Here is a 10,709-nt window from a genome sequence, read left to right as displayed (position 1 = left end):
CAGAAGAAGCATCAAAGCTATTATCCATGACAGGAGGATTCTCAGTACTTTCTTCAACCATGAGAACATCATCTTGATTTTCCTCAGCAGGAGTTTTCTTAGCAGAATGGTTCTTAGCATCTAGATTCTCAACATCAGCTTCTGACATAGAAGCATCTTCAGCAAACACAGGATCAGGAATCTCAGCATATGGATTTTCAAGAGCCAGAAGAATGTCATCCAGATTCTCTAGAGGTGTTGGAGCAACTGGTTCTGATGGGTATTCAACTTCTGGATATACCATACTTGGTACTTTATCAGAGGGATTCTCCCTAAGCCAGTTGAATAAAGACTGAAAGTCTCCAGTCAGAACATTGTATTGAGGCTTCCACACAACCAAAGCCAAAGGATGCACTTCTTCAAGCTCATCAACAGGTTCCTTCTCCTCAAGAGATTTCTAGCTAGCTGTTTCCAAAGTCCCTTAGGAATCCGAAAGGACCAGGAGCTTCTGCTTCACATGCTTTCTGAAGCTTCAGAAGATCAGAATTAAGCTCTCTTCTGAAAGCTCTCCAGAGATTCCTTGTTGCAACATAATCCGTCCTGGCATTATGTGCAACCTTCAAGGCTTCTAAACCTGTCTGTACCTTAAGCTTAAAAAATTCAAAACTAACACCAACATAAAGTTCAGGGTTAGGGGTTTTGAATTTGGTAGTTGAGGAGTCTGGGTTCAGAATGAAGTAGGGTTTAGGTTCTCTATCAAGAGAAAGCAAAGATTCTGCTTCATTCTCAGAATCCAAGACAACAAAAGCAGGGTCAGGACGAGGTTTAGGTGTAAAGTTGCAGGAACGAAAAAGTTCATGTAAAGAATCAGAATTAGGAGATTCTGATGTGGTGGCATTGTTGGGAACAGGGTTGGCAACAGGGGAGTAGTTTCAATGAGGAGGAAGTTTAGAAGTGGAGATGGAGGTGTGAGGAGGAAATAGGGTTTGAAGGGGTAAGATTTCTAGGATAGGTTCAGAAACAGGATGGTCAGAAACAAGATTAGGCACAGTGCCTTGAGTCTTGGGTGAAGGAGGACGGGTGAGAACTTTGGTGGTTGGAGGTGATTTGACTGGGGCTTTTTGTGGTTGTATTTCTTGTTGAGAGAGTGGGGGAACTTCTGTTGGTACATATTTTGAACTTAAAATAGGTACAGAACCAGGTTTAGAAATAAACACACCTGAATATTTCTTCTTGTGAGGCCTCTTAGATTCATCTCCAACAAACTTCCTCTTCTTCTGATATACCATCTTCCGCTTTCCTTTCAAATCTTCCTTCTTCCTCGCTTCTTCCTTCTGTTCTACATCTTCCTTCTCCTGTTCATTTTCAACTACTTCCTTTTCAACCCGCGCTTCTTCTTTCTTTTCTCCTTCTTTCTTCTTTTTATCTTTCTTCTTGTCTTTCTTCTTATCTTTCTTCTTTTTCTTTTTCTTCTCTTGTTCCTTCTTATCATCCTTCTTCTGCTTTTTCTTTTCAACTTCTTTCTCTTCTTCCATAGCACCTTCTATCTTCTCATCCTCAACCTTCTTCTCATTTCTCTTCTCTTCACTGATAGAAGGAAGGTCTAATTTTCTCTTTGTTCTTCTTTCTTGCTGAGACGCTACTTCTGGAAAGACTTCTGGGACTCCATCCTTAATAGTCGGAAGCTTCTGATGACTTATCCCAATAGGAGCATTTACAGAGCCATCTTCTTTGAGAATCTTAAGATAATGAACCATAACACCTGGTTGTTCATTGTTGAAGAAAACTTCAAATTCAGCTAAGACTGAACCTCTTCTGTTTCTAACTCCTGGAATTGCTTGAGGAGTAGTACCAATAGCTTGAATTAGGCCCATTTTCCTCAAAGTAAGAGCGTTCAGAGTACTCCCAAAGATTGTGTAAGGATCCTTGATTATACCATTAGTCTCTAGCTGTTCAACCATCTTGGTTTGAACCAGAAGATTGGTGATGATCCTCCCAAAAGGAATACCAATTCTCTTCTTCTTCAGTCTGTTTTCATCTCTAGAATCCTTTACAGCATTCCACATGTGATTGAAAATGATGTAAGGGATATCCACCTTTTTTTGTGTACCAAGGCAATACAGGATGTATTGTTGGTCTCTGTTGATGAAGTTAGAAGAACTTGTTGATTTCCTGTGATAGAAACAAGCCAGAAGAATCTTAGTCCATATCTTGTATATGTCCTTCAGATTCTTAACTTCTGCTGATTTCTTCCCATCTGTGAAGATTTCGGCGTAGACAGCTGTTGCACCCCAAAATTTGTCCTCTTTCTCCGTGCCATAAGTTATAAATGAAGTTTATTTCGTCATTCGAAAATCATAGGAAAATAATAAAGAGTTTCTTATACGTGGTGGCCACGATCGTTAATTGGGCTGAGATTCATTGGATTACACGTTGATATGTTCTTATATGCTTCAATCCTTATCTTCTCCAAGGATTCCTTAGGGCGTTATTGTTATATTGATTTGGAGTTCGAATGCAAACCATGACATAAAGAAGTGAAATGGTAATCAAGGCTATTGTTTGTCAGCTTTTAATGTAAATAATTTGGTTCATTGATTGAGTTAGGATTTCGTTGAAGCGAAGTTCATTCAAGTGAGGTTTTGAGTTCTTTATAATTCAAAGATTGGGTCGAGGTTCTTTAAAGTGTGCGGAGATGGAAGATTAATTCATTTTGGTTTGTTTGATATGCAATCTACAAGATAAAAAATTCATCATAATATTCATTCAAAAGTTCATCCATTCTTTATACCATTTGATAATAATGATCAATTGTGCAAATTGGCCAAAGAAATTTGGATACAAAATTGGAAGTTTATTAAACTTGAATTCAAACGAAGTCCCCAAAAGAAATTTACAAAAATACAATCACATTACACTTCATGAGAATTTCACAAAGAAATCATTACAAAAGAAGTCAAGTTCAAACTTCTTCACCACTAACTCTCTGCAGTAACAAACCGCCCTGCACTAAAAGAACCGGCCTGCAATACTAAAGATTAAGCCGCATCAGTTCAAAAAAGGAAACAAAAGCTCATGGAATCGATTCCGGTTCAGCACTAAAAAAGGGTTCAACAATTCCTCAAACTGAAACAAAAACCGGGCCCTTCATCGAACCTTGCATCAGAAGATCACATAGCAGAAAAAGAATAGCATGTAACAAAATTTTGGGGCACAGAAAAAATGTCATAACAGAATTCTCACCATAACCGAACTCTCTCATCCCCAATCTTCATCTTCATACTCAATCTTCTTCAGAACCTTTCTCTCTAAGAACCTTCATCATTCATCTTCACCGTAAAATCCATCTTCATCTTCTTCACAAAATTCAACAAAACCTGAACAGAAAATCTTCAATAAACTCTCTCTCGATTCAACCTCATAACAGAATCAGAACAATCAACAAAGGAGAAGAAAGAAACCTGTAACAGAAAATCGTAACTGAATTCTCCGATCCACCTTCATCTTCATTGTTCACCACCTCTCACCAATGGACCACGAAACCTTCACTCTTCTACATCTCTGCGGGAACCAAATTTCAACCTCCCTCAATAATCCTCACCAAAACAACCTTCACTCCACAAGGAACCTTCTTCCATCTTCTTCAAGATTCATCATCATCAAAATTATCTCGATCTCCTTGGAATCTTTCTCCCTCAATTTCAACAATCTTTATCGAACAAGAAAATTCACCAATCACAAACTCAGAAAATCACCAACAACCTTCATCGACACCTTCAAATTCTTCTTCATCTTCGCGGAACCGATTCTCCAATCTTCATCGCTACATTCGTCAATTCGCAACAGTCTTCAATCATCATCATGATCTAACACGCAACAACAATCTCTATTCATCAACGAATTTCAAAATTGAAAAATCGACAACAACGCATCATTCATCAACCATTCATCATTCTGCAAAAACATCAACAAGTCACAGAGGCAATTACACAAACGTGACTTAAACGGCGAACACAGAGAAGAGTAGGAGAAGAATAGATCGAACAAAACGGAAAAGGTAGAATCGAGAAGACGCAGTGAAACTCATTTCATACCTGGAGTCCTCATCGTCATTGTGGCTTCCGAATCACCGTCGGAATTTCTCATCGTTGTTGAATCGGGGAGTAGTCGAGAGAGATGAATGAGAGGTGAGGAGGTTTTGTTGCTCAGGTGGTGGCCGAGTGAAATTTCGCTGGAGAAAGGAGGGTCCGGCCGTTGCGAGTTGAAAAGAAGAAGACGCCGTCGGTCACAAGATGAGAGGAAGTCAGCCACCGTCGCGCCATGTTATTGCTCGTGAGGAAGAACGTTTCTTCAGATTAGTTCAATAGCCACATTTCTAACCTAATTCCCCTTTCATTTTGTTTTTGATTAGAAACTGGATCAATTAGGCTTAATGTATGTTTAATGTAGGTTTAATGGAGATTAATGGAGTTAAATTGGTGTTAATTAAATCAAAAATCTGAATCAATAGAAACATGAACCTAGATCAGAAACTTGGGCCACCGAATCTCATTCACTCACCCCTTACTCTGGCCCAATCATGCCTTTTTGTCACAAAAAATCTGAATCCATGGATCCCCTTGGGCCTTCCCACACGAAAATGATGTCTACACCCCCAGAGAGGCCTATACGCCTCTCACTTTTTCTAAATTGGACAAAAATAAATCTGTCTTGGGCCATCTACCTGGGCCTGCGCCCCTTACTGCTCTCAGCACCATCAATTTCAGACTTTCACCCCCTGTTTCACTTAATTTCTAGTTAGATTTAGCTTTTCTTTTTCATATTTTCCTTAGAGAATAAATTACATAAAATCAATTGTTTCGTTAAACTTTTGCATGATAAAAAATGAATAAAAATATGTAATCTTTTCTAGTTACCATTAGATTTTGTTTTCTATATTTGTTTAGATGATAAAAAAACATGTATTATTTTCTTGTTAGAATTTAGATGCTTTGTTACATAGTTTAGTTCTAATTCTTTGATAAAATGCCATAAAAACAATTTGCTCTGGTTAGATTTCATTTTAGGATTTAATTAGAACTTAATTGCTATCATTTTCTATGGCGGGTGCATGCTTCCTTGTTACTACTGATTTGATTGTTGAGATGTGCGAGGTACTTCGAGAGAGCCTTTGGTTGCGATTCGTTTGCTTCGTGTTCCACTTTATTTGTGGGACATGAATTCGATTCTGGTGCGATTGATTTGCATCGTGTTCCACTTTATTTGTGGGACACGAACTTATTCCCGATGTGATTCACCCGATCTCTCATTCATTGCGATGTATATTCCTGTATTGTCTGGCTTGTGTTTCTCTTGCAGGTTGCTTATGTGGTTGTGTCTGGTACGCCCCACATGTCGCTCGTGATTTATTTTCACGACGATGCTTTCTGACTTTGCTTTATGCTAGCTTACACGAAGTATTCTGGACTTCTTTGCTTACGCTTGCTAGCTCACTGCGGATTTGCTACCCGTTCGGTATTGTTCCCTTGTCCCTTTTACTCTTTTGCGCACCATATGATGCCATGAGAAGTAGGGTAGGCATGCAACATCATATTTGCCATGAGAAGTAGGACCTAGGCATTCATCTGGCCAAGCCCTCGAAAGAGGCTCTGTTTTTGTTTGTTTACTGTTTTTCAGTTTATTTCTAGTTATTTTCTTGTTCAACCGTCTCGGAGGACTTTCCCCGTGGACGGTAGCTTTGGAAGACTTTCCCCGTTAGCTAGAACATTTATTGTTTCTTTTGTTCAACCGTTTCGGAGGACTTTCCCCGTGGATGGTAGCTTCGGAGGACTTTCCCCGTTAGCTAGAACGTTTATTTCCAGTTATTTGCTTGTTCAACCGTCTCGGAGGACTTTCCCCGTGGATGGTAGCTTCAGAGGATTTTCCCCGTTAGCTAGAACGTTTATTTCTAGTTATTTGCTTGTTCAACCGTCTCGGAGGACTTTTCCCGTGGATGGTAGCTTCGGAGGACTTTCCCCGTTAGCTAGAGCGTTTATTTCCAGTTGTTTGTCTTGTTCACCCGTCTCGGAGGACTTTCCCCGTGGGCGGTGGCTTCGGAGGACTTTCCCCGTTAGCTAGAACGTCTCCCTAGTTCCCAGGTCACTACTTTGGTAGTTTGCTTGCTTTACGAGCCGAGCTCGTTTGTGTGTTGCATTTGCATTGATTGCTACTTCGGTAGTTTGTTTGGTTCTCGAGCGGAGCTCGATTGTATGCTATATCTTTGTGATGCTTGTTCACTACCTTCTTATCTGCTATGCCTGTTAGCATGATATCTTTGTGATTCTTGTTCACTACCTTCTTATCTGCGATGCCTGTTCGTATGATATCTTTATGATGCTTATTCACACACATGCACATGTATGCCTGTTACATGTTGTTTGCGATGCCTGTTCGTGTTATCACTTGTGATGCTTGTTCACACACCTGCACATGTATGCCTGTTACATGTTGTTTGCGATGCCTGTTCGCGTTATCACTTGTGATGCCTGTTCACACCCTCACATTCGTGTATGCCTGTTACATGTTTGTTTTTGTTTGCGATGTCTGTTCGCACGATCTTATTTGTGATGCCTGTTCACACGCCATGTTTGCTAGGATCTTTGTGATGCTCCTTGTTTGCATGCTCCCTTAGGGTTCTCGGTTCCGTTTCTTTAGGAGACGCGAATAGAGATAGAAACAGAAACTTTTGGGCCGAACTACGGCGCTCTGATTTCTCCATTGCACATTGGAGGTACGTAGGCACAGGGTACGAACACCCTAGCGAGCGACCTTTTCCTTTTTTGTTGTTTTGTTCGACTTTTTCTTATCCTATTTGCCTATTATTTGCACGTTGCTGTTATCTGTATATCTTCCATTGCATGTTTCCCTTTCACATTGCATGATACACACACACACACACACACACACACCCTTAGATTAGAAAACTAGCAAGAATGGATCCTGTGGAGTACCACAGACGTGAGGGGTGCTAATACCTTCCCCTCACGTAACAGACACCTTTACCCGTTCTCTGTGACCTGTGCTATTATTTGGTTTTGTTCGATATTTTCCATTCCTTGTTGTAGGATAAATAGATGTTCGATGGCAACTTCATTGTTTTTGTTTCGATGAGTTTTCCAGTTGCTTCAGCTGGCGACTTCACTGGGGACATCCGAGTGTCGTTCCTAGTTCTTGTTTGCTTTCATTTCTGTGGGTGTTTTGTGTGTTTACTGTTATCATCATTGTATATACTGCTTGCATGCATTTGCATCTATGTGTTTACCGCTTTCCATATTCTAGATATATTATTGTGCCGCAGTGGTGGCTGTTTTTGTTTTGCGGGCGGGATGTTACTGTGAGGTAAAAGGTCCATTACCCAGACCAAGTACACATTTATATTAGAGTGGATAGTTATGATGGCTCTCGTGGCGCCTGGCACGTAGAGTTGGCATAACATGCCACAACCAGGAGAGAACTCGGTGAGGCGGTCTCTGTCCGGCATGCTTATTGCCCTAGGCAGGCGCTCTCATTGTTTGTTCGAAATTCCTGGCGACCATTAGGGACATCCTGCGTGTGTTTAGGATTCCTACCTGTGAGGTTTAGGATGGGACAGGAAACCTTGGCTCCTACATACCATTTGCTTCTTCAGAGTTGAGGTCAGACCTTTATTTGGTCTGTTCTCATTGTGCCCGATATTTTGGTATTCTGAAACGACGGCGGAGCTTTGATCCTGTTACTTTTGGTTCTATTCAGACGTGGTACAACAAGAGTGGTTCTATCGGCGGTTAATTGGTTCTTGGTATCCTGAAGCCACGCCGCACCTTTAAACCTGTGCAACTATATCCAGTATTGTGGTTCCCATCATTTTGCATCATTGCATATTTACTTTTGAGAAAATGATGTACAAAAAATAATAGCATACATGTTCCTTCCATTTCCAAGGAATCATATCTTTAAGCCTCGTATCGAGCTCTTCCATCTTTTACTTGCTTATCAAAAATCAAAACCCAAGGATTCCTTGGAAATCGAATGAACATGGCATTGCATTCATATCATGCATCCCATACATTTCATGCATAACAGGTGTTCAGGATCGAGGATCTTTTATTTAGACTTGGTACTTTCACCATACTCAGAGACTTGACTTGTTCCTATTGTGTGTTCAAAGATGAGTCATGAAACAACTTTGTAGGGAATAAAAACTCAAGGAGCACTTCGTGGATCTCTTCCACAACCTTGCGGTATCAGAAGCTCCTCGTAAGCAGCTAATCTCCTTTCCCTCATGAATTCAAGGGGTATGCTCTCGACAAAAGAGGACCGAAAGAAAAATCTATCTGATTTTCATGTCTGTGGTATCGTTTTCTTTAACTCCCCGTTTCACTTGGGAGGACGGCACGCTAGACCCTTCACGTGAAATTTGGAAGGAGGAAGCGCCCGTGGCGGGATGAATTTTGTTTCAGTTCTTCCTACGATATCACACGAATTTTTAATTATCCTAACGAGTAGGAAAGGGGAAAAAGATCTCAAATGAACCCTAGGAGTTTGCTAAGTGTGAGGATTCACCTAGACTAGAAATTCTGGAGTCCGGGGGGTCGGTTATACATAGGGAAAAGTTTAAGCACCCTACATATCCGTAGTACTCTACGGGAACCTTCTCAGTGTCAATGTGATTGTGTTTGTTGCTTATTATTGGGAAAGTTTCTCCTTTGTGCTAGGAGAAGGAATTGAATTGATATTAAAAAGAAGACAGACAGACTGACTATTTTTGGTATTTTATTAGCTCGCTGAGATTCCTTGTGAACCTCATGCCTACATATCCCTAATGGAAGTCAGAGCTTAATGTAGTTTGGGGAACTAATTAGGGATTTTAATGATTTTTGGTGCCTTGCTTGAAGCTCAAGGTTGAAGCTTTAAATTAAATCTCTGTTTACAGTAAAGAGACATGAAATCATCTTTACAGAGAGGTATTTCTACTATTCCACCACAAACAATTTTAAAGTGACAGAAAAGCTAAAAAAATGATGTTTCATTAAGAGGGGGAGCCTACTTGGTTGATCAAGTATGACAGCCAACGTGCCTCTTGAATGAAAGATTCTCAACCAAATTAGGGAAAGGGTTGTACAAGTCTGGGTGTGTTGCCAGAGCATGCCTTTCACGAGTCCTAAATGGGGGAATGTTTGAAATGATGATTTGTTTGAAATGATTGTTTGTAATGATTATTTGAAATGATTGTTTGTGGTGAGATAGGATAAATACATACCTATGAAGATGAGTTTATGTCTATCTATTATTTGAAAGATTTGATTTTTAGCTAGCTTGAATGAGGCCCAAGCTTGAGGCTTTTGATTGATTTATTGACTCTGGGAGATAACTCCACTGGGGATGGATTTAAACTAAAGATTTTTTGTGTTCTGTACAAAGCCCAGAATTGTGGCTGACTCTAGCTGGAAAGTATTTATTTGATGGATTTTATTTGGTGTTCTGTACAAAGCCCAGAATTGTGGCTGACTCTACTTAGGGAGACTTTTTTTGTGCCTTGTATGAAGCCCAAGGTTGTGGCTACTCTGACTAGGGAAAACATTGTTTTCTGTCTTGTACAAAGCCCAAGGTTGTGGCTGACTGTTGAGGAAACTGAGTATGGATGACTCTATGGGGAAAAGATCCTAGAGATTAGGAATCTTTGACACAGGGAATGTGGTTTATATGCCTTGTACAAAGCCCAAGGTTGTGGCTACTTGATGATGAAAGATTTACTGGGGAGACTCTATTATCTGCCTTGTACAAAGCTCAAGGTTGTGGCTAACTCTTAACTGGGGAAGTTATTATTTCATGCCTTGTATGAAGCCCAAGGTTGAGGCTGACTCTTTGGGGAGTTTTACTCTGCTGGAGAAATTATCTTTTTTAAAGAATGAATGGAGGCTGACCCTTTCCAGGGGTTTTGTTAAAAAAATGGAGAAATGAATGGAGGCTGACCCTTTCCAGGGGTTTTGTTAAAAAATGGAGGAATGAATGGAGGCTGACCCTTTCCAGGGGTTTTTAAAAAAATGGAGGAATGAATGGAGGCTGACCCTTTTCAGGGGTTTTAGATGATAGTAGAAAGATTGTCTAATTGAGACTTCTTGTTTTAAAGCCCAAGATTAAGGCTGACACTGACTGAGGATAGATAACTATGGATCCTAGACTCTGCTAAGGAAATAAATGAAGATAAGGGTGACAGAGACTGTCTATGTCTCTCATTCCAAAAGGTGTACTCAATATGAGATTGAGACATACTTGGCTTGTTTAAAGTTTGGTTTGAAAAAGGAAGAAACTCACCAGGATAGGCTAAGAGGTGACTAAAGACCTGTTCCTATGTTTATAAGAAACCTGATGGGTCCTTGTATACAAGCTCAAGAGGAAGCTGGAAATGCTTTTAAGAAGCCTGTGGGTCCTTGTACAAAGCCCAAGAGGAGGCTAATCGAGGGTCATCGAGGGCCCTTGTTATAGCACAAGAGAAAGCTATGTGGTTTTGAACTTATTTTGGCTTTAAGCAAATGGGTAAGAGGTTTCACCGGGAATAATTCCTCTTTGGGTGGATGTGTCCTAGTTTTTTGTTCTAAGGCTTTTTTCAATATGTTTCACCGGGAATAATTCATCTTGAGGGTTTGTGTGGTGTCGTTTTCTTTACCTCCCCGTTTCACTTGGGAGGACGGCATGCTAGACCCTTCACGCGA

This window comes from Vicia villosa, linkage group LG7, assembly GCF_029867415.1.
Source record: "Vicia villosa cultivar HV-30 ecotype Madison, WI linkage group LG7, Vvil1.0, whole genome shotgun sequence".
Taxonomy (NCBI): Eukaryota; Viridiplantae; Streptophyta; class Magnoliopsida; order Fabales; family Fabaceae; genus Vicia; species Vicia villosa.
The sequence above is the reverse complement of the archived record's forward strand: the minus strand, read 5'-3'. Positions refer to the sequence as shown.